A 25,242-nucleotide genomic window follows, 5' to 3' on the forward strand; every position below is an offset into this window, starting at 1 on the left:
ACGGATGGTTATGAGCCACCATGTGGTTGCTGGGATTTGAACTCCGGACCTTCGGAAGAGCAGTCGGGTGCTCTTACCCACTGAGCCATCTCACCAGTCCCCAGTGCTCATATTCTTAACTGCTTTATTCATAATGGCTGAAATGTGAGGAGAAAACTCACAATGTTCACAAACTGATAATAGAAAAATAAAATGCTGTGCATGTACATCATGGAATACTCAGTTGTAAGAGACAATGACAGGTGCTACAGTACTGACAAACCCCGATGAGACCAAAAAGGCAAATCCCAGGGACAAAAATTTCATTCTTGTGTCAGAGTGCAGAGCTGGAAGAATGTTGATTTTTTTCTGGTGATAAAATTACTACTTAGACAAAGAAGGCTGTCAGTAGCATTGACTTACACATTTCAACAAACTGAATCTACTATTATGAAAAATTTCCTCATAAGCCTATTGGGAGAGGGGTTACCCCTCCCAAAACAGAGCAGAAAAGCACTTTTTTACCCCCAAGCACATTCTTAAATGAAAATCCTAGGATCAACAGGCCAGGCAGGCTGTTTGGAGAGTAGCTCCACCAGCTCACTCCCTGCATCAGTGCACTTAGAACCACAGTGTATTCAGGACCAAAATACCATTGTCTCTCAAATCTGGTAAGAGAAACTTGTAATTATTATTGAAGTTAAGAGTTGTTTCCTCCATATTTTAGCTATATTTGTTCCCCAAAGGGCCAATTTATTAAAATAGACATAATTTTGAATAAAAGTTAGAAATACAAATGTGTCCATTTCTAAGGAAATACAGAAATAGTTACTTTCTCACCCTTTTAGTCAGCAGTAATTAACTCCTCTCAATTCAGTTTGGCTCAACTCAACTCAGAACAGTTTAATCTCAGTTGATTGTCTGTCTGTCTGTCTGTCTGTCTGTCTGGTCCCAGAACTCACTATGTATTCCAGGCTCACCTTGTACCCATTGATATACGCCTGCCCATTTCCAGAGCACTAGAAGTAAAGGCATGTGTACCACTATGCCTGGCTAATTCAGTTTTTAACATTAAAACTTCCACTGAAGTCGTTGGATTTTTGTTTGTTTTATTTTGTTTTTGTTGAGGGTGAGGGTCAAGACAGGGTTTCCTGGCTTTTTTTTTTTTCCTCTTGTGCGTTGTGTAAAAGCATTTACCTGTCAATAAAAAGGCCTACAGCCAATGAGTGGAGGCAGAAAATAGGAGGTGAGAATTCAGAGAGAAAGAGGATTCTGGGAAAGAGTAAGGTGCTGGAGATTGACCCCATAGAAGAAGATGGTACCTTGAAACTGAAGACCAGGTAACCAGCTAGCTACATGGCACAACTTAGAATAGCATAAATGGATAACTAAGTTATGAGCGAGTCAGAGAGCAAGCAAAGCTTTTGCCTAGGCATTTATTCATGAACTATTAAGTCTCAGAGTCCTTATTTCTGGGAGTAAAGTGAATGGGAGGAAAAACTCTAATTATAGATGACTTTAACTTGGTTGTCCTAGAACTCATTCTGTAGACCAGGATGACACTGAACTCAGAGATATACCTACCTCTGCCTCTGGGAACTGGGATTACAGGTGTGTGCCACCATGCCAGCTTTGGAGTCAGGTGTTTTGTTTTATTTTGTTTAATTGATTTTTTTTCCATACAAGTTTATTCTCTAGCCTGGCTCTTCTGGAACTTGTTCTGTCAACCTGGCTGGCATCAAAGTCAAAGATCCACCTACCCTGTTTCCTGAGTGATGGGATTAAAGGCAACATTCAACACCACCACCTGGCTATAAATCAGATTTTTAAAAGACTTTTAAAAGTCAAAAGAACCACTCTCATTTTTGGACAAAGAGTAAATAATCAGCACAAATACATATGAGTTCACCTGAATCTCACATATTTCTAGTTTCCTGACCCCAATTAACTTTCAAGAGCTCCCAAGGCATCTTAACACAATAGGTACAGCAGGAAGGAAATGAAACATTATTAGCATCTTCCACAAGCCAAGCCATCCATAAAACACCTAATACCCTTTCTTAACTGAGAAAGCAATGGAAAGCATTTTAAGAGGACTTGCCATGCCACTTCTCAGCACCTCCCAAACTCACTGGCTTAAAACAGTTAGACACCACTCACTGTACAGCTAATTATAAGCCACTACACCACTGGTTCTCAACCTGGAGGCCGTGACCCCTTTAGGGGGCAACCCACCCTTTTAGGGGTTGCATATCGGATATTTACATTACGATCCATAACAGCAGCAAAATTACAGTTGTGAAATAGTAATGAAATAATGTGGCTGGGGTCACCACAATATAGAGGAACTATATTAGGAAGGTTGAGAACCACTGCCCTATACATAAAACAAGGTTTCACAAAAACAAGGCTAGTTTTCATAAAATAAGACAGTGGTTTCCTAAGAGCACCACACCACACACACACACACACACCTTGACCCTACTAGCTAAAAGCTCATGAACATGGAAGAAGGGCAGAAAGCACGTAAGGGCTGGAGGAGGGAGAAGTCTGTGAGTGTCTTCAGGACAGGATGTGCATGATGCTTCAGTCATGTGCTCGTCGCAGCTGTGGTTACCTCACCGGGTCAAGTCGACAAGATCAGTGAGCACCCAATGGGCTAACCGGACTCAGTGGGTGATTAATACAAAAGTAGAAGAAATTTAAAAAGATGGGTAACATATTGGGGTTGACTGGGAGTAGTAGAGGATAGGAATTGAGGGAACATATGATATATTGCTCATAAGTACAAAATTGTCAAAATATAAGAGATATTCTAAAAAAAAATAACAGGACAAAATTCACTCTGAATTTTAACTTAAAAAAATAGTATTTTAAGCATAAAAGTGTATGGAATAATTCTCAACATTTTTCTTAAACAGGCAAACAGTTGTTTATCTGTTCACAAATGTGCCATGTTTTTAGGGACATTCTCAAGGGACTGTCAGTTGACTGACAACAAATGCACTATTTCTCAATAGAAAACAGCCACATCAACAATATTGCTTTTTATTCTTCTTCACCACATTAAGAAGTAGTTTGAGCAACCTCCGTACAACCAGGGTGGCACCTTTAAGGTAAGAAAATGGCTATAAAAAGACAAACTGCAGGAGCCTGTGAACATGTAATGCCACACAGAAAAAGACAGCATTAGGGAGGATAAAGCCAAAGCAAGTAGTTTACCATTCTGGTAAGAGACTAGTCACTTACTGTAAAAACCTAAGGGCTCTTGGATAGCTGTGGTCACTACTACTTGAAGACACAACATCTTCAAGATGTTGACGAGTCTGGGACAGTGGTTTTCTGAGAGTCCAACACACACACACACACACACACACACATACACAATACTCCCACAAGTACTTTTACATGTATGAAATAAAAATCAAATCAAACTCTAATGTAACAATTCTTACATGCTAAACTCTTTCCTAAGAACTCCTGACATAGAGCACAGCAATAGCTAATGCAGATGACCCAGTTTTTACACAGACTTAGTTGTAGGCCTTCAACTAAACATATCCTTGAGCCTGAAAACATATGACTCAATGGTAAAGTCCTTGCCTGGCATACACAATAGACTCTGCCAGCGTCTGATCCTAGGGATTGGGGGTAGGTTCTTCTAAAATTACCTTTTTCCCCCTTCACATTTATTTACTTATTTACGTATGCCATAGTGAAATGTGGAAGCTGGAGGTGATTCTCTCCATCCACTGTGAATCCCAGGGATCAAACTCAGGTTGTCAGCTTAGCAACAAGCATCTCTGTCTACTAAGCCATCTCTCAGGCCCACTATAATTATTTTAACATTAAAGTAACACCAAACAATGCAGAGAAAAGCATGAATTTATCCTCCAGTCTTTATTATACCCAAAGACCATTATTAAAGTAATTCTACTGTATATAGGACTACATTTTTTGTTAGTGAATATAATATAACCAAGTGTGACAGTATGAATGTTCTTTAAAAGAAAACGAAACAAAATACTAGTTAGCCAGCATGGTAGGACAGGCCTGCTGTCCTAGCACTTGGTAGGTAGAGGCAGGAGAATCAGGAGTTCAAGACCAGCCACCATATAGGGAGTTCAAAGCCAGCCTCTGCCTCAAAATAAATCAATAAAATAAAGTAAAATAAAATAAGGTGACCTGCCACATTCCACTGCTCATAAACACAAAAAAGAGGAGAAAAGAAGATGAGAACAGTGAGACAAGGCCTCACAATGTAGCCCACATTGCGCCATACTCTTTTTAAAGGTTCTCTTTCATTTTTACTCAGCATTACATAACATTTGCATGCTACATAATATGCGGCATAGCCTTCTAGCAGGAACCATAGCTAAGGGTTTACCATGAGTCAGGAAAATGTTCTCAAGTCCCTGGACACATAATAGGGACTCACTTCAGGGACACTTTTTTTTTTTAAAGATGTATTTATTATATCTAAATACACTGTAGCTGTCTTCAGACACACCAGAAGAGGGCGTCAGATTTCATTATGGATGGTTGTGAGCCACCATGTGGTTGCTAGGATTTGAACTCAGGACCTTTGGAAGAGTAGTCAGTGCCCTTAACCGCTGAACCACCTCTCCAGCCCCAAGGACATTCTTTTTCCCACATCTTCACAATTGAACCTATAGATATACACAGTGGCTACTCTAGGGATGACCAAGTACAAGCCCATTAATGGTGAGGCCGGAGAGACTCTTGACCTACATCTCCATACCATGAGATGCACTCTGAACCCACTCCAGCTCTTCACAGGTGCTCTGGCTTCACCTGCTTTTCTATTCTCTGCTCCTCCCGCCTCAGCTGCCTGAGTACTGAGGTTCCACGTGTGTATCACCACATGCAGTTCACCAATACTTCTCTCCACAACTTTACTTGCAGCTTTACCTCTGTCCAAAGTTAAATTCTCCTTTTCAACAGATCCTCTCTCACTGAATAAAAAGCAATGCTTTTACCGTGGTAACATTTGCTGGGGTGAGATGTAATAGAATCTGTGGAGGATAAATTCACTGACTTTTCTGCAAAGACATTCATCAAAACTAACCCCCTGTAATGTTGGGATAGACATTCAAGCCTTTTCCATTGCTTTATGTTTTCTAATGTTCTTTTTGAAACAGTTTATTTGGTACTATGCATTAGAGAACAATTTGAGCTAAGGGATAATAAATTAAGTAAAGTAAATGTGGCTGATCAATGCCAGCAACCAAGTTTAAGTGCTGAACAATAAATTCACTATAACAGGACTAGAGTCTCTAGAACTAGGGTGTTGAAAACAGAAGCTGTGAACACCTGAGGACTGACAGGAGATCATCTACTGACTTGATAACACTGACTGGGAGACATAGAGTAGCAGAAAATGCCAGGAGCATTTATATATGCTGACAGGCAAACTACAACCAAAATGCTGGACTAGAGTGTTTATATATACATTACAGAAGGAAGGAGACAGGGAGCAGGGAACTGCACACAGCACACTGGCTAAGCTGAACTTCTTTCACTAAAGAGAAACAATCTGAGTAGACTAATCAAGGTTAAGTCACAAAACCAACAAACTCCCAGAGGCATTGTAAGAGCTTTAGCACCTGCACTGAGATAAAGGAGCAATTAGAAATACAGTTAAGAGTGCCAGAGCATGTGTATACATGCATGCACACACAACGTAAATTTAAAAATGAAAAAAAAATGCATGAGTTCATGAATGTTATTAATCCTAGGGCAGTATTTCACATATAAACTCAATTAGATCAATGCTGGATTCTAATAAAGATAACCTAGCCCATAAAATAAATGATTTGAAAACTTTAACCAAAGCACTCTAGTGTGTAATTCAAAATTACTTGACATGTAAAATACATATTAAAAATGTAATAAACAGTGGGCTGGAGAGATGGCTCAGGGGTTCAGAGCACATATTGCTCTTGTAAGTAAAGGTAGGCTGCCAGCACCCACGTCAGGTAGACCACACCACCTGTTGCATCAGGTCTAGGGGATCTGACACCCTCTTTGGAGCTCCATGGGTAACTGCATTCATGCTCATACACACATACAAGCATGCTCATATGTGCGTGCACACACAATTTTAAAATAATAAATACATGCTTTGTTTTGTTCTTTTGAGACAGACTCTCACTATGCAGCTCTGGGTGTCCTGGAACTCACTATGTATACCCCGCTGGCCTCAAACTCAAGAGTTCTACTCTGCCTCCTAATTGCTGGGATTAAAGACATGTGTCACCACACCTATCTTAAAAACATTTTATTTTAATTATGAAAGAGAGCCAGTGTGGTGTTATATACTTTATAATCTCAACACTTGGGGCTAAGGTAGGAAGATGATAAATTTGAGGCCAGACGAAGCAAAACAGCAAGACCCTCTCTCAAATATCACAACAACACACATATAAATACATATGTAAGTTATGTTTCTTTTAATGTGAAATAAAAATACAAAATCTGATTTTTATGGTTATTACTGCTTAGGAGTTAAGATTAATGGTCATGAAAGCTTAAACTATGTGTACATGTTTATACAAAAGCACACAAAAGCCTACCTCAAATGGCCATAAAAGTCAAGTCCAGATTATGTTCACATAATAGTACCACAAAACAAATCAATGAAAATATAGATTACATATACAAAAGTATAAAAATGTTTAATAGAGAATAATTTTTATTTACACCATTATTCATTCAGGAACTTCTAAACCAGCCAGGCAGTGGTGGCGCACACCTTTAATCCCAGCACTTGGGAGGCAGAAGTAGGCGAATTTCTGAGTTTGAGGCCAGCCTGGTCTACAGCCAGGGCTACACAGAGAAACCCTATCTCAAAAAAACAAAAGAAAAAAGAAAAAGAGAAAAAGGAGCTTCTAAACCATCTATTTCAAAGTTTTACCTAAAAGACTTTTATCAACAGGATATGGTCCCTATAGCTTAGGGGTGGAAAGTTAAGTAAGAACTCTTACTCACAGAACACTGAACACTTGCATGTAATTAACTTCCCTGGCATTCTCCTTTCTCATTGAACTTAAGTTGCAGTTTAAAACTGCACTTCAGAGATGGGCTGAGGTGCAGTAGCTTGACTGCCATGCATAAGTTGGGCCACTGCTTCAACCTCCAGCGTTACAAAAATGAAAGCACTCAAGTACAGCCCAGCATTTTTCATTTAAGAACACAAATATGTACATCCATACATTAAATACTATTCAAAATAGCAATATACATTACTGTAGCTAGCTGCTAATATATCATGGAAATGCAGGGTATTATGTGACACACCATCACTCTGCCCTCATATCCCCAGCTCTGCTTTTGAGAGAGGAGTAAACAGGAAGTCCAGTCAGTCTGACAGGACACGGTAGTTAGCGACTTTTGTGCCCTGAAATTCCCCCCTTAAAACTCTGAGAACTGTTTGAGTATTGACAAGAAATGGTAACAATAATGCAAGAAGGGACTGGTGAGGCAGTTGAGAAGTGTTCACCATCAGGACCTGAGATCATTCCCCAGCCCTGATGAAAATCCATGCAGTGACACACACCCACAATCCCAGCAGAGATGACAGAAACAGGACTTCTCAGGGCTCACTGGCCAGACAACTTGGTTGAATCTGCAAGGCCCCAAGTCCCAGTAAGACTTTCAAAAAACTGGGGAGTGAGGAGAAGCTCAAGGAACAACACCTAGAGGTTAACCTCTGGGATACGTACACACATATACAAAAGAATATTGCCGGGTTATGTAAGTGACAGTAATTGCTTTTCTTTAACAAAGTTTACCAAAAGAAGAATGTTTTGGCTTCCAATCTCACTTCAGCGAACAGCTCTAGTAAAAAGAAAAGTACAACATAGTCAAAGCTGGAGTGTATAAGTCCATGTAAGTCACCAACACTCAGCCTTCAAGAACTGTTATCCTAAAGAGAAATATGAAGTAAGCACCCTCAAAAAGTTCTAATGAGCCAGCCAGGCATAGTGGCTCATTCCATTATTGTACTCTGGAAGCAGAGGCAGGAGGATCTCTTTGAGTTTAAGGCCATTCTGGTCCACACAGTGAGTTCCAGGTGCATAAGAGAGACCATGTCTCAAAAAATAAAACCCACACAAAACAAAACAAACGTAAGTGCTACCCCCTCCTCCAGATCACACTCCACCTCTGCATCTCCCTGCCCCACTTCTCATTTCTTCTGCCCCTTATCACTTACCTCAGGGTGTCTCCACTTTCCATATCAAAACTAAGTAATTTCAAACGACTTCTTCCTCTTGCATTTTTATTTCCATTAATTCTTCCACTCTAAATACTTTTAGCTACAAAAACACATGTGCGGTCCACCAGCTCCACACACTCATTTAGCACATTCCACAATTATCCATTGTCCAGACACTGAGATACATTCCAGAGAATGAGGCAAAGTTGTATCTGTAGGAACACACACAGCACAACTGTATACTAGAGCAAAGGAACTTCAAAGGAGACCAGGACTAGAGCCCACCAAGGGAAAACTAGGCCTTGAGCTCAGGACTATACAAACAACAGAGGGTCTCATAAGCTCTGCAGTAACTCTGGTTTCATTTTCTATAACAGAGAGCACCTGTTGTAGTTTGCTCTGTTCTGTGACAAAACACTGTCCAAAAGCAACTCTCTGGCTCATTTACCAGCTCCTGCTTGAGTTTCTGCCCTGACTTCCATCAATGGTGTACATGACCTGGAAGTATAAGCCAAACAAATTCTTTCCTCCTCCCAAGCTACCCCTGGTTCAAATGTTATCAGAGTAACAGAAGGGGGGGGGGGAGCGTAGAACATCACAGAAGGCTCTGGAACATAGAAGTGAAATAATTAGACTTCCATTTTAAAAACATGACCTGGTTGCTCTGCTGAAAACAGAATAGAGGAGGAACAGCAAGAGAACAGATGCATAGAGAGTGGCAGCAGGACTTGAAAATGGCAAACTGGGTCAGTTTATTTTTCAGTGCCTATGGGCCTGTTTTTTGGCATCAAACACTGGTTCTTGCACACACTCAGTAAGCACAGTCACCAAGCTGGACAATACTAGAGGTCCTGCATTTATTCTTAACACGGCTTTTAAAGTAGATAAAAGCATATGTTTTCATGACACCTTATTTTAACTCAATGTGGAGAACCAAGAAGGTCTGGTAGGTTTTTGGCCACAGATGCTGACAAAGTTGACATTTAACAAGATGCGAAGACTAGAATGGGAATAATGACCAGAGGAGGAGAAGCAGGAGAATGAGTTTAGCTGTGATTTTAGTTAAACAACACGAGCCTATTAGATGTCTGGTTGAAAATGTTGAATAGGCAGATGGATCTACAAGACTGGATGTTAGAAAAAGATTCAGACTAAAGATAAAATTCTCAGCTTTTTTCACTAGATAGGATGAGATCACAAGACTAAATATAAATACATCAGAGATCTAAACATAGAGCCTGGGAATACTGCCTCCTTTTCTAAAAGCTGGGCAACAAAAAAGGAACCAGTAGAAGAAACTGAAAACACACAGTATTATTCAGAGAGCAAAGGAAAGAAAGGTTTCAAAGACATGATTATTAATCAAGCCAAATATTGCTATCTCAACTGAAATTACTTGGACAACTGACTGGGGAGTCTACCCACAAGATGCAGCTATGGCTGACAGAATAGAAGAGAGAGAAGAGACAAGCAAAAATCAACCAATCATCAAAAACCACGTTTTTAGAGCAGTAACTAAGGTAAGAGAAGAACATGTTGAGGAAGACTTTTTAGAAGATTGGAGATTTTTCAGCTAAAATTTTCTCCTGGACTAAAGTGATCCAGGAGAGCTAGGACAGAGGTATACATGCTGAATGAGATCAAGACTGAAGCAATTAACATCCTTGACCAGAGAAAAGGAACAAAACCAAGCGCACGGGAAGAAACAGAAGATATGAGTAGAGATGTAGGATGGCTAAGAAATGTTTTCTGATTGCTTTCATTGTGAGTATATAGGAAACACGTTCATCAACTGGAAACAAAAAGGGTGTGGGGGTGTGGTACAAGAGATGACAGACAAAGTGTGAACAGTCATTCAGGAGAAAGACAGCACTGGACCAGGGGAAAGCCCTGGGATTATAGACTGAGAGCACGCAAGGCTATCAAGGCCAGTGAGCACTTGAGAAGAGCTGGGCATGGTCTAGGTAAACACTACTCTACAGGCTATGGGTGGTCAGAGGAATGCAATGACAAAGGGATGGAGTGTAACAAGAACAGTGGCCCTTGGGTTCAAACATGACAAAGAATATTCAAGAGACATTATAGAGAAAGAAGTCTTTTTTTTTTTTTTTTTTTTTTTTTTTTTTGAGACAGGGTTTCTCTGTGTAGCCCTGACTGTCCTGGAACTCACTCTGTAGACTGGGCTGGCCACGAACTCAGAAATCCGCCTGCCTCTGCTTCCCAAGTGCTGGGATTAAAGGCATGCGCTACCACTGCCTGGCCAAGAAAGAAGTCTTAAAAGCATATGATGCTACCAGCAGTAGTCACAAACACACACACACACACACACACACACACCCTGAAAGTACATTACTAAACAGGAGCTGGGAAGGATGTTGAGGCCCCAGGGAAATGCTATGCTGTATGAAGTCACTTTAATGTACTATGCTTACTTCTACTAACATGCTACTCAGCTAACAGTAGAGTGTGGTTCCCAGACATGGAATACCCAAGAATATTACTTACAGTATTCCTAAGACCAGATTCATCTAAGGACCCACTCGACAAAAATGGCAGATAGCATTTGGACTAACCACTCAAAACATCACACACACACCATCTCTAAACAGGGGAGGATACCCTTACTGAAGAATTGGCAATACTATTTATGAAACAAAGAAACTAATGAACAGGAAAGAAAACCACCAGGTGTGACAGCACACCTGTCTTTAATCATACCACTCAGGAGGCAGAAGCAAGCAGATCTCTCTAAATCCAAGGTCAGCCTGACGAACATAGCAAGTTCTGTCAGAGCCAGCCAGAGCTACATTGCCATAACCAACCTGTTTCAAACGAAGAAAAAAAAAAAAGAGAGAGAGAGAGAGAGAGAGAGAGAGAGAGAGAGAGAGAGAGAGAAAAGAAAAGGGACTAAAATAAAGTCAGTGCTGACAGACACTAGAAGACTTCGTTATCTAAGTGACTAGAAGAGCTACATGAGCTTTGTAAGACCTAGAGAACGACTCTCCAGGGAAGACTTGACAGCACAGTGAGAACCTTTCTTCAATTTCAACCATATCAAGGCCTATCACAGAGCAGAACAGCTGCACAGAGACCTGTAGTTCCCCAGAGTGGGGAGGTGGGAAACACACAGTGCTGGAGAGTCCAGATTCATTCTGCTTTCCTACACAAAAGGTCACAGGAGAAGACTGATGTACAGTTCACTAGTAAGCAGTTACTTAACCCCTTGAGCACCCTAGGGCCCACCAGCACTGAAAAGAAAAAAAAGTCAAAGTAATAACTTGATAAACCAAATAAAACAAAAATAATTTTGTGCTTTAGTACAATATGCTTTCAAAAACTCTAGCATGAAGATGTCATAAGAAATCATAGCATGAATTTCTAGATCAGTTAAAAAACTGGTCAGGGTTCACACAATCCCTATAAAAAATCATGAGATTTAATGTGAATTCATGTACCATTTTCTAGGAAACAGAGTTTTTTGTTTTCTTTTGTTTTACCATAACCCATCTTTAGCTACATACATTTATAAGTACCATATAAGTTTCAGATAAAGATTAGATATTACTGAAACTGGACATTTCAGTTCAGAAATCCCCTTTGTATGGGATAACAGACCTCTGTTAGAAGGATCAGAAATTCAAGGTCATCCTCAGCTCCACACGCAACTATGAGCCAGCCTTAGCTCCATGGGACCTATCTCCAAAAAATAAGTGAATCAATCAATCTACAAGAAATCAAAACTATACATTTTCAATTGTTTTTAAAATCCTCAAGAGGCCTGACCAAATGCTCAGCAGTTTAGAGCACTTGCTGCTCTCTTACAGAAGGCCTGGGTTCAGTTTCCAACACCCACATGGAGATTCACAGCCATCTAAAAATCCGGTTCCAGTGGATCCAATGCCTTCTCCCAGCCTCCACAAGCACTAGACACACAAGTGGTGCATATAAATTCATGGAAGCAAAACACTCATACATATAAAGTAAAATAAATTTAAAAAAAAATTTGTTTACTCTTATAAAACCTTAAGGAATTGGAGAGATGGTTAAGGAGTTAAGAGCACTGGCTGCTCTTCCAGGAGACCTGGATTCAATTCCCAGCACCCACATTACAATTCACAAATGTCTCTGACTCTGGTTACAGGGCTTCTGCCATCCCCATATAGACATACATGCAGGCAAAATACCAATAAATGTGAAAAAAAGTAAATTATTCTTAAAATAAATAAAATACCATAGACTCATCCTTAAGCAGATAATAATAAAGTATTTTCATGATTTAAAAAGTCTGATACCTAAAAATACAAAAGCAGGTTATCCTGGAGAATGTGAAACTAAAGTACCCAAGAAATGTTCTGTGTTAATGCTATTCTAATAAGTTTTCACAATCTATACAAACAGCACAGGCACAGACTCCAGTATGCCAAGCATTGTTCTTAATCATTTTAGGGTTTTCAACTGAGGAAAGAAATGTGTCCTAAGTCTAAAAATCACTCTTACAAAGAAGGAACTACGGCTCCCATCAGATACTCAACCCTTGAAAGCCTTGAGTACAGTTGTACAAAGGTTTAAAAGAGAGCAACAGAACAAGAAGGGTTAAACTGAAGGGGTAAAGGGATAAGAGAGAAAATGGGAGAGTGGCCGGGCGTGGTGGCGCACACCTTTAAACCCAGCACTCCAGAGGCAGAGGCAGGCGGATTTGAGTTCAAGGCCAGCCTGCTATACAGAGAAACCCTGTCTCAGAAAAAAAAAAAAAAAAAAAAAAAAAAGGAGAGTGATACCTTTCCAAAAAGTGATATGGAAGCCTATTACTGTGCAAGCTTACACAGAGAGTCAGAGACAGAGACAGAGACAGAGACAGAGAGAGTTAAAACTGCGTTACCCTAAGTAAGGTCCCATAAGCCCCTAAACACTATAGGCTACTGCCAATGCTATTGGTTACCCTCCAGAACTTGATGTTAAAACCCACTGCTGCTGATGCTATGCACTTGTGTCACAGAACATGGAGATAATACACTGATACTGACCTGGAAGTTTCATCACTACTGGCTAGCTTTCATAATTCCAGAAGGTGCTATGTGTGCTTTTGAAGTCATTATCAATCTCAGCGGCTGTGAACCTTACAAACTACAATACCAATGTTTTGGCAAGACATGTCCACTGGTACAATAGTGACATAAACATCATGGGACTAACCAACCACTTTCTAATTGACTTAAGTCCCACTCCATAAGATGAAACCCATACCTGGCACCATTTTGGGGCAAGAACCTGTGGCTCACAGGCCTTAGGGGAGAACCTATCCCTTTTATTCTGTTAAATGGACAAAGTATAAAACTGACTCCTAATGACATATTGTTATACCTATACATTAAAGTATCTCTCAACTCTCCTCAGAGAAGTTTCTATTTGCAGTAGATGGTAATTAACACAGAAACCCACAAGTGACTAAGATGCAGAGAATAAGAGCCTACAAAATGCTCAGTCCTAAATGAAGCCCTAATGAATCTATACTGTACACTCTGTTCCCAGGGCTCAGGGGTCATTTCAGAAGAGAGGTGGTGAGTAAACACAAGGAACAGTGTCCCCCAAACAGGAGCAGGCACTGCACATATGAACACACAGCAGTTATCACAGCATACATTAACCAGTACTAGCTCAAGCTAATCCCAATCCCTTGAAGAGGGGAGGTGAACACCAAGGCCCACCCCCAGCAGAGGCACTACTGGGAATTGATAGCTTCAGAGAAAGGGGAGTCAGTTTCCCCCAAGAGTGTTCTCGCTGGTCAGATGACCAGACTCCAGCAGGTCACACACCCAAGAACATCTTGGCAACCCAAATTAGACCTGATTGGGGGGAGGTAGATACAAAGTTGGGTTAATCAGGAAGGGGAGTGGGCACGGGAGTTGAGTGAATAAGGTCAATTCTCAAAGAATCAATTATTTATAGAAAAAAAAAAAAAAACCTCCACCAACATTTCAGTATTTCAAATATTCCAACAGTTATAAATAAGATCATCCTGGGCTTTACTTAGTCTCATATAATATTTTAAATATATCAAAGATTATGAATTCTTATTTTATTTTATTTTTAGTTTCCTGTTTTTTCAAGACAGGGTTTCTCTGTGTAGCCCTGGCTGTCCTGGAACTCACTCTGTAGACCAGGCTGGCCTCGAACTCAGAAATCCGCCTACCTCTGCCTCCCAAGTGCTGGGATTAAAGGCTTGCGTCACCACTGCCAGGCGAATCCTTATTTTCTTAGCAAAGTTATTTTACCATGTCTCAATGCTGTTGTCAATAAGTCTGAAGTACTTACAAACATTTCTGTCACTTTAATTACTCACTGAGGTAAATTACATGGATAGCATCTTAACCATTTTCAGTGCACTGGGAGTTATGTCAAGCAATCATACTGTGAACTTTTCATCTGCAGAACAGAAATTCTCTACTACTAAGTAACTCTCCATCTACTATTAAATTATCTCCATGTATTTATAAACTTTTTTTTTCCAGACTTACTTGCTTTCATGTTTTCCTATAAGGGCATTTTGCCTGCATGTACATGCACACACACGCACATGCACACACGGACACAAACACGTTCAGACAGCACAGTTCAACCTCTGACCTCATGAACCTCACCTTTCTAACCACTGCTCACATTTACAGAAAAAAAATGCAAATAGCATAAGTCACAAAGACACCTCCCCCCTCCACAAGCTGCTGCTCCAACCACAGTCATCTATCAGCTCAAGTGACTGTCCACCTGGAACTCTCAGACAGGAAAAAGCCTCAGGCACAAAACCATCAAGAAGTTATCTGTTGAGTAACAATCACTGGGTTCAGATGTCTGTAAGGGATAATTCTATAATCAAGAGAGTCTTCCTTCCATTGGCCATGGAGAACTAAAGCAGGCCACACTCTGGTGGCTCTCAAGATGGCCAAGGGTGAGTAGCCATGCTTGAGCAAGAAGCAGGTTGTATCAGACATCATCAAAGCCTATCTTCAATGTTCTTTACTGGCTCTGTCATCATTTTCCCTACGGTTTTTCATAATACTAGGCTGTCATGGTATGTTATCAAATAACTTCCTACAAGATATAAACATTCTAAAACTATCATTACTCTCTACCACTAAAATCTGAAAAGTTACTTTTTTAACAGTCCTAAGAACAATTACAAAACACCCAGTAGTTTAAAATCAGAAGTTCTGTTTTCAGGTACTCATGACTTTCTGTTACTCCTAAGAATAGCCATAAAAAAGCTAACAGCCAAAAAATGGTGGTGTATGCGATGCGTTTAATCCCATCACTCAGGTGGCAGACACAGGGAGACCTCTGTGAGTTTGAGGCCAGCCTGATCTACAAAGCAAATTCTAGGACGGCCAGGGCTACTACACAGAAAAACCCTGTCTTGAAAAAACATAAAGAGAAAGATTAACAACCAATGTCTAAACTTGGAAAGTCCTATTTGAATTGTCAGTCTATACAGTGACAATATATTTCAAGCACTGGTAAGTCACAAAGGCCAACTAAATTCACTGTAAAAACGGTGAATCTTCATTACCTTGCAATGATGCAGATGAACTTTGCAGAACATTAATTTCAACTTCTGAAGGAGTCAAACTTCAATGATGGAGACATTCTGCAAAATGTATCATTAGGCGATCTCCTCACCGTATGACTATTATATAGAGTATACTTTACAAAAACCCAGACACTACCACATTCTACAAACTGAGACTATGTGGTGTACATTCTCATATAACTCCTCCTACAAGAAAATATAGCATTTAAAGAACTGTCAGGGCTGGAGAGACGGATGCCTCAGCAGTTGAGAGCAAATACTGCTTTTACAGAGGAACCAAGTCTGGTTCCTAGCACCCAAATCTGGTGGCTTAAACTGCCTGTAGCTGCAGGGGATTCCATTCCCTCTTCTAGATTCTACAGACCCTTAACTGATGTGTAGATACACCTGGACACATAGATACACATAATTAAAAATAAAAAACAGAAATCCTTTTTTTTTTTTAAAGAAAAGAGAAACTATGGACTGCGGAGATGGCTCAGTTGCTTAGAACACCAGTGGTTCTTGTGGAGAATCTGAGTACAGTTCCCAGCACCTACATGGTGGCTTGGCTCACAATCATCCATAACTCTAGTTCCAGGGAATCTGACATTCCCTCTGAGCTCCATGGGCAGGCACCAGACACAAACATGGTATACTTACTTACTTACTTACATACATACATACAGGCAGGCAAAACATTCTACCTAAAATTAAATCTAAATTAAAAAAAATTTTTAAAGAAAGTGAAGGACTAGAGAGATGGCTCAGCAGCACTGACTACTCTTCCAGAGGCCCTGAGTTCAATTTCCAGCAACCACACGGTGGCTCGGAACCATCTAAAATGGGATCCAATGCCTCTAGCATACAAGAGTATATGCGAATAGAGCATACACATACATAAAATACATAAATATAATTTCACTATTTCTAAGTTATAGATGAAAATATAAAAATATAATGAAAATGGGTTAGGGCTGCAACTGTCTGACGGAGAACACATGAGGCCCTGGCTTGGTCTCACCCCAAAATATCAACAACAAAGACAACAGAAACTTCATGTTCATAGAAAATACAATGCTGGTCTCCACCTCGATCTTCCTGAGGCAATGCTGCAGTGCACCGCCAAGCCAGGGCTTCATGCACCCTGGGAAAAGGCTCTTATCAACCAGGCTATAGAAGTCTTCACTGTCTGGTTTGATTTGGTTATTTGGGGGTGGTAATTTTTGTTTTTTGAGGGGGCTGTTTTATTGATTGGTTTTGTTTTGAAATAGGGTGTCATGTAGCTCAGGCTAGACTGGAACTTGATAAGCAACCAAGCAAGCTTATGTATGCTAAACAAATTAACAACTACAGTATATCTTTGGCCTACATCTTCTCTGCACACCCCCCACCCCCACCCCCACCCCCACCCCGCTTTGAGACAGGGTCTCATTCTGTGGCTCTAGCTGGCTTGGAACTAGGTATGTAGACCAGGCTGGCCTTAAACTTAGAGATCTACCTGTCTCCTACCATCCAAATGCTGTGATTAAAGGTGCATACCAGTGCCTAGCCCACACCCGCATTTTAATATATAGTTCTATCATAGTTGTACTTCTAGAAGGAAAAGTCCAAACAGCACCACATATTATTAATTCTTCTAATAATTCTTCTCTTGTCAACACTATTTAGTCATTAGTGTATTTTTTTATGATAAACAAGGAGACAAAACAAAAATGCTGGAAAGGTATTTTATTTAAGATATTTCTTTTTTCCTACCCATCCACTCTGTTCTTTTTGTGGTACTGAAGATGGAACAGAGCCTGGTGCACGCATACTAGAAAAGTATACTACCATAAGCCACATTCCCCGCTCTGTTAAAAATGAAATAAATGGCTAAAATATCCAAAACAAAAGAAAGCTACTAATTTATCTTGTTATCTTTTGGGTCTCATATAGTTCAGACTGGCCTTACGTTTGAGATATATAGGCCAAAGACTGCCTTACACTCATGATCCTTCTGCCTCCGCCATTACAGGTGTTGGTAGTAAGGCTCCCACTATCACACTGCTTGTGGTACTGGTGACTGAACCAGGGGCTTCATGTCAACTGACCCACATTCCCTGCCCATCTTTGGGGATCTCTCTCTCTCTCTCTCTCTCTAGTTACTGTTCTGTAATTATGTGTATGTGTGTGTATGTCACCTATATTCCGGTGTTCCATGAAGACCAGAAGAGGGCATCATATCCCCATTACTGACAGTTGTGAGCCATCAGGTACGGGTGTTGGGAACTTAACTCCAATCCTCTAGATAAGCAGCAAGTGCTGGTTTAACCACAGAGCAGGGATTTTTAATATAGAAAATGTTATTACAAAGATTCTTACTGAAACAGAACTGGAATCACACTATTGATAAAAACACTGCATCAAAATCTAGTTCAGGGGAGAATATAAAACACCATCTTGTGGAAACCATTCTTCCTGTTGCTTTAAAACCTACTGGGATTTTTTATTAAGCTGACAAATGAAACCATAACCCAATAATCTTGGCCTTAAAGAGTTACTCATTAACTTTTAAGTAGGATGCTATGAATGAACACTTCCTGAAGTTCACCAGCCATTTTTTCCAAGTGAAGTAGCCCTAGGGGCTTGGGGAGGTCCTTACTTGTTACATCGATACCACAGAATGAACTGCAAGCTCAAGCTTAAGATAGAAATATTTCGGGGTTTTGTTCCCTTCCACAAACAGCATTCAAAACCTCTCTGTGCTTAATATGCATCTAATGAGTATGCTGGGTAAACAGTGATGTTTAACCACCAAGTCGACATTAGGTCCCCTCCCCTAAACTTCAGAGCTCTCTCTCCCTGGCTCATAGAGATCCAAGACCGACCATGCCACAGTCCCTCCAAAGCACACACACTTCTTTACTCCTATTAAATAGAAAGCTAGGCCTCAAAATGCACCCCAAACATCGTTCTCAATTATTTTCAAAGAAAGGGAGAAATCAGGCCTGCTGAGAAACAGAAATCTGTAAGCCAACTTCTCTCAAAAATGCTGGCTGGCAATGATGACCAGCTAATTAGCAATAGTTTACATGGGGATGGGGGCAGACACTTGCTAGGCATTCTTTCCAATAGTCCTTTATCTGAGTCACGAAGCTATGTGTGCCTCACCTTACTATTAGGGACAGCTCTGTGTGGTGTTTTAAGATTCATTCATAATATTAATATTTTACTGAGCATGGGTTATGCGGTAGATCCTTTAATAGAGCATTTAATTTTCTTTTTTTCTTTTTTTTTTCTTTTTTTGTTTTTTTGTGGCGGGTGGGAGAACTGGGGAATTGAACTACTCTGGGCCGCCTCCTACATGCAAGGCAAGTTCCCTACCACTGAGCTGTACTCCCAGGCCCGGAACGCTTCAGTGCTGCGCTCTGCACATCACTACCCAACTCCTCCAGGAAAGCTCGGCAGCAGCAATCACTGCCGCTAAAGCGGAATTCCCAGGGTTGCCCGAAATCAGCCGGCATCGGGCTGCTCCGCCGCTCGAAACGCGGACGTCAGCGAGCCGCTACCTACCACACCCGTTAGTAATGCTCACCACCGTGGCCGCGAGCTCCCGGTGCAACAACCTGTTAGAGTCGCCGCAGCGACTGTGAGGCAGTAGCCCGGCTTCCTCTCCCGGGGTCCCAGGCAGGCCGGGCGAGAGTCGGGGTTCGGGAGCCCAGCCGCTCCGCGCCGGTCCAGACTGGCGGGGCTGCGGACTGGGGGAGGGGTCCGTAGCGCCTCCCTCATCGGGAAGGTGCAGGCTACGGTGGAAGCTGGCCTCGCGGAGAAGGAAGAGAACCATACGCCGGTCCTCGCGTGAGGACCTCGCCCAGACTGGAAAATGGAGCCTCCGCAGCCTCAGTCAGTCCGCAGCCCCGGTCTGCTGCCCCAGTCCGCAGCGCGGAGAGGCCCGGGCCGCGCTCGCCCTCAACCTTCCGAGTGGCGGCCCTACACTTGGCGCCTCGGGCGGCGGGGCCATCCTGGGGTCCTCTCCCTCACTCACCGTCGCCTTTGTCTCCGCCGCCCGCTCCTGCCGCGCGGCTCCGAGCGCCGGCTCCGAAGCTCCCAGGATCTCCACACACCAGCAGCTGCGCTCCCTGCTTCGGGCTCCGCCCTCCCGCCTAGGCTCTGGCGCGTAGAGGCGGAGCCACAAGCGCTGTGTGCGGCTGCGCGGCTACGCCCCCCCCACTACAAGGACACGCCCTATGCCCCCAGTAGGCGGGCTGGTAGCTGTGAGGCCCCGCCCAGTGAGGGAGTGGCGAGACCTAGGGGATGCTAGGAGCGCAAAGAGTGACCACTGGGTGGGCTACGGGGAAGATGGAGGCCCGCGGCCTCGCGCCACAACCCCTTCTTATCCTGATCCGGCCATAGACGTGCCGGGGCGAGCGAGGCGGTGCTACGCAGAGCTGGCCAGAACCTGATGTCTCTCACGCTCAGATCATGTTACTTTTAAGGAATCAGAATCACTGACTCATTGAAAAGTCAAGAATATCTACCTGGCATTTGAAAAGTGTCCAGTGCGTCTCTGTGACTACTTGTGGGATCGGGTTTTTTTGTTTTGGTTGTTTTGGTTTGGTGTGGTTTTTTGTTTTGTTTTGGTTTGGTTTGGTTTTGCTTTGTCGTTATTTGAGAGAGGGCGTTTTTTGTAGCCCAGAGTGGCCTCAAACTCACTATATAGATAAGGATAGTCTGGATCTTGTGATCCTCCTGCCTCCGTCTCCCAAGTGCTGGAATTACTAGTGTGTGTCACATGCCTAAGGACTTTTGGAGTAGAACCCTGGCTGACCTAGAACTCACAGCAGTCCTCCTGCCTCAGCCACCACGTTTTATGACTACATTAGCTTTACGCTTTAGGTACCCAGAAGCAAGAAACAAATGGATGCCTTTCCACTGAAATCTAGCCACACATACTCAGACAGGGAGCTGCATGACCATCACTATTGATAGGAAATTTCTAGCTGTTCAATGACAAAACCGGAGTACTTTTTGGTTCCTCTCATTCTCAATTTCACATCCATTCTGTCCATAAGGGTAATTGGTGTGGTTCTACATTCAAACAAAAAGAAAATCAGACTGTTCACCTACATTGTTTCTGTCATCCGTGGTCCCAGTCACACTTCAGTGGCTTTCTTAAATGACCTCCCTGACCACCATCAACAAACTGTGTTGTCAAAACAACAGGGAAAATATCCTCCCTCAAGGAGAGGCAGCTCACGTCTCATCTGATCAAAATCCTCCAGTGTTCCGGTTACTGTAGAAGATAACATCTTTACAATGGCTGACAAAGCCTCTGAAATTTTTTTCCCTATAGGTCTCAGAATTCATCTCCAACCTCACTGGTGCTTGCAAAGTCCAGACTATACTCAGGGACTAGGACATTCTCTAATGTCTGCCTTTACCCCTCAACTCCACTCATTCTCTAATGTCTGCCTTCACCCCTCAACTCCACTCAGATCTTCTTTAACAATGATACATAGCCTAAACCCACTTCTTTACATTGCTACAGCCTCAATCCTTCCCCATCTTGCCCTTGTTCTCCTGTTCCCAGAACAATCTGCACAATTTATTCTATTAATTTTGTTCCTGTATGGCTGTCTTCCCCACTAGAAGATGGGTGTTTGGGTTGGCTGGATTTGATTTCTGCAGTGCTGTGGGTGAAACTGGCTTGGTGAGTACCACATACATGGAGACCTTTGAGGCTGGGGATAACTGTTCTAATCAACTAATCAGTTCCAAGTGCCTAGAGGAAATGAAAAAAATTCAAATACCCCCAAGATGCTCAACAACAAAAATAACCAATTTTATTTTCAGTTTCCTCTTGATTCTACTTTCTGCCAATCAACCAACCATTATATTTTAACCTACATCAGATCATAAACATTTGGATTTCTCAGTTCTTTTGTGTACAGTAACCATTTACAGATATTTGATGCAATTTTTGGCCAGTGACATCCTTGTATCCTATTTCACTGAGTAAGAATAATGTGATAGGGTAGAGAAAATTTGATATAGTACTTAAAGGCACACTGTTTCGAAAAACTTTCCTAAGGCAAAAAAAAACAAAACAAACAAACAAAAAACTTCCCAAGTGTCATACATTGCTTGCATTGTTCTTTGACATGCAAATATGGTCACCTTAAACAATATTTTCTACCACTTATCCTTAAAAGGTAGCAATCCTTATGGGAATTGTTACACATTATTTAATATTCTATAAAAGTGTGAGTCTGGGTGATGGTGGCCTGTGTTTTTAATCCCAGCACTTGAGATACAGAAGCAGGTGGATCTCTATGAGTTCAAGGCCAGCCTAGTCTACAGAGCAAGGTTTAGGACAGTCAGGGCTATACAGAGAAATCCTGTCTCGAAAAACCAAGTAAATAAATAGGTGTGTGCGGGGGGGGGGGGGAGAGGGAGAGGGAGAAGAAGAGGGAGGGGGGGAGGGAGAGAGAGAGAGAGAGAGAGAGAGAGAGAGAGAGAGAGAGATGCCTGTGTGAGGGAGAGAAGAAGAGGGAGAGAGAGAGAGAAACTGAACAACATCTAATTTTGGTTGCTAGGACCATTCGTATTCCCTTTTGTTAAGGACACAATTCTGTTCAATTAGATGGGTATTGTTTCACTGCTACAGCTGTTGTTGTTATGGCTCTGTCATAGGGTCTCTCTAGGCAGAGATTTGGCTGGCCTGGCACTCGCTCTGCAGGCTAGGGTAACCTTGAATCGTGGCAATTCACCTGCCTCTGCTTCTCAAATATTGAGATTACTTGCATAGGCCTAGCTTAGATGATACTAGTGTTTAACAGTGGATATAATGATGGTTTGCTCAATATTATATTAGTAGCAGTCTCTTTACATATTTGATTTATTCTTTATGATTTAAGACAAAGCTACAAACTATACCTTATGATTCAGATTTTCTTTTTAAAATAAAGTTTTAGGCCAGCCACAGTGACAACATATCTTTAATCCCAACAGATTTTGTGAATTCAAGGCCAACCTGTTCGACATAGTGAGTTCTAATATAGCCAAGGCTATTTATTCCTCCTGTTTGGGAGGAAGGGTGGAAGGGGCCAGTGTTAACTTTGCTCTTCTTCACAAAAATCATTTACAATGGATTTTATCATGTCAAAATATAGTTTGTCATTATGATAACACCAAAAACTGAATTTTCTAGAGTCAGAGACAGGATGTGTCTTCACTGTCTTTAAGACTGTTCCCAAGTAGTCTTGTTCCCAAAGAAGGACAGGGACAGAAAGCAGACACCACTGTTCATCACTGCACCATTGCCTGCCTCTGAAGATACTGATAAGTACCATGTTGGTAAAGTACAAAAGAAGCTGTCTCAAACACTTCCTAATCCATAACAAGCAGAGACACCAAGGACAGCAGGAAGCAGCATGTTGGTCTAACCAGCTCCTAATCTCTTCTGAGCTCACATAGCTGCTGCAGTGGCCTGATTCTGCAATCTTGCTAAATTGAATAAATCTTCTTTTGAAGATCTCAAAGCAGGGGCTGGGGAAAATGCTCAGTGGGGGAAAGTACTTGATGTACAGTACAGTACAGATGGACTGAGTTCCATCCCCAGCCCCCATGAAAAAAGCCTGTAATTCCAGCACGGGGAAGCAGAGGCAAGAGAGGACCCCCCAACTAGCCTGGTTGGCAATTCCCAGACTCAGTGAGAGAGAGACCCTATCCTTAAAAGCAAGATGGAAAATGATAAAAGATATGTGCTGTCAATTGCTGGCCCCTACATAACACACATGCACATACTGTACATGCATAGCCACACATACACGCACTGTACATGCATAGCCACACATGCACTCACTGTGCATGCATACTCACACATACATGCACTGTACATGCACACCCACACATGCACACACTGAACATGCATACCCACACATGCACTCACTGCACATGCATAGGCACACATGCACACACTGCACATGCACACCCACATATGCTCACACTGCACATGCATAGCCACACATGCATGCACTGCACATGCTTACACACACATGTGCACACCCTGCAATGTACACCCACACATGCACTCACTGTACATGCATACATGAAAGTGGACACACTGCACATGCATACCCACACATGGACATACTACACATGCATACTTGCACATGAACACAATGAACATACATTCTCACACATACACTCACTGCATATGCATACCCGCACATGCATGCACTGCACATGCATAGCCACACATGCACGCACTGTACATGCATACCCACATGTGCACTCACTATACATGCATAGTCACACATGCATATACTGCACATGCATAGCCACACATGCACTCACTGTACATGCATAAGCACACATAGACACATTGAACATGCATAGCCACACATGGACACACTACACATGCATACCCACACATACACACACTGCACATGCATACCCACACATGCATGTATTGCACATGCATATGCATTGTACATGCATACAGGCACATGCAACGCAAAGCAAAGAAATGTTCCTAAAAGTGTGACATTTGTATTTTTTAAACTGCTTTCCAGAATTTAATAGCAGCTATATTTCCACACTTAAGAGAGAGTGTGTGGAATCAGAATCTGGAGTTCAATCCAGACTTTGGTGCTTAATTGGCAATGTGGTTCAGATCAAAGCTCTTTCCTAACCCATCTTTTCATTTAATAGGACTAATAATATCTACCCTCAGAACTGTTGTGGGAAATCATTGAGAGAACTCACAGGCCCAAGCTAAGTACCAACAAGAAAACATTAACTATTATCTCTCCACAAGCATCTAATTAAGCTCCTTGCCCTGGTTCATAACAATACTGAGAAAAGTTCATAAAAGGCACTGCGTGGGACTGTTTGAGCCCTAAAGAAAGCAGAATCAATAAAATAAACTTTGCTGTGTATGTGCAATCCTGAGAATTAGACTTAGGGTCTCTCATATGCTAGGGAAGCACTCTGCCACTGAGCTATATTTCCAGCCCCAAAAGAGTGTTTTCAGAGAGGCACAAACAGCCCCTCAAGCAGACCATGTGACACAGACCCAAACAATAAAGAAAGGAGAGAGTAATAAGGCCCATGTCAGCCTAGACCAGCTTCATGACTGAATGATTCAATACACAACTGCTAGAATAATAATATGTCCCTGTTTCTGGATTTTTCAGGGCCATCTCTGGTCCTGGCTTATTAGTTATAGCGCCTCTTTTTACTCTGAGTTGTATCCAAGTTTCAGTGAAAAATTATATAGCCTTTTTCTAGAAGTACGTACAAATTGTTTGGAATAGAGAGAACACTCATTAATTCTATGTAAAGCTATAGAAAATTGTGTGGCTTTTCTTCTTCTTCTTCTTCCTCTTCTTCTTCTTCTTCTTCTTCTTCTTCTTCTTCTTCTTCTTCTTCTTCTTCTTCTTCTTCTTCTTCTTCTCCTCCTCCTCCTCCTCCTCCT

The 25,242-nt window shown here is 41.8% G+C and overlaps 1 protein-coding gene across 3 annotated transcripts in view; it reads right to left on the reverse strand.

The window, feature by feature from the left end:
• Nucleotides 1-19,949, reverse strand: part of Cdc42se2 (CDC42 small effector 2) — a 66,398-nt gene extending 46,449 nt beyond the window's left edge. For 2 of the 3 annotated variants that reach the window (XM_029546161.1, XM_029546160.1), the window contains exon 1: nt 19,807-19,917. The gene's annotated coding sequence lies outside the window, so the exon portion shown is untranslated. Of the gene's footprint in view, nt 1-19,806 lie in introns of all 3 variants that reach the window. The other variant, XM_021211888.1, reaches the window with a different exon arrangement.
• Nucleotides 19,950-25,242: the final 5,293 nt, after the last annotated feature.

Source organism: Mus pahari, chromosome 14 (assembly GCF_900095145.1).
Source record: "Mus pahari chromosome 14, PAHARI_EIJ_v1.1, whole genome shotgun sequence".
In the NCBI taxonomy this organism is placed as follows: domain Eukaryota; kingdom Metazoa; phylum Chordata; class Mammalia; order Rodentia; family Muridae; genus Mus; species Mus pahari.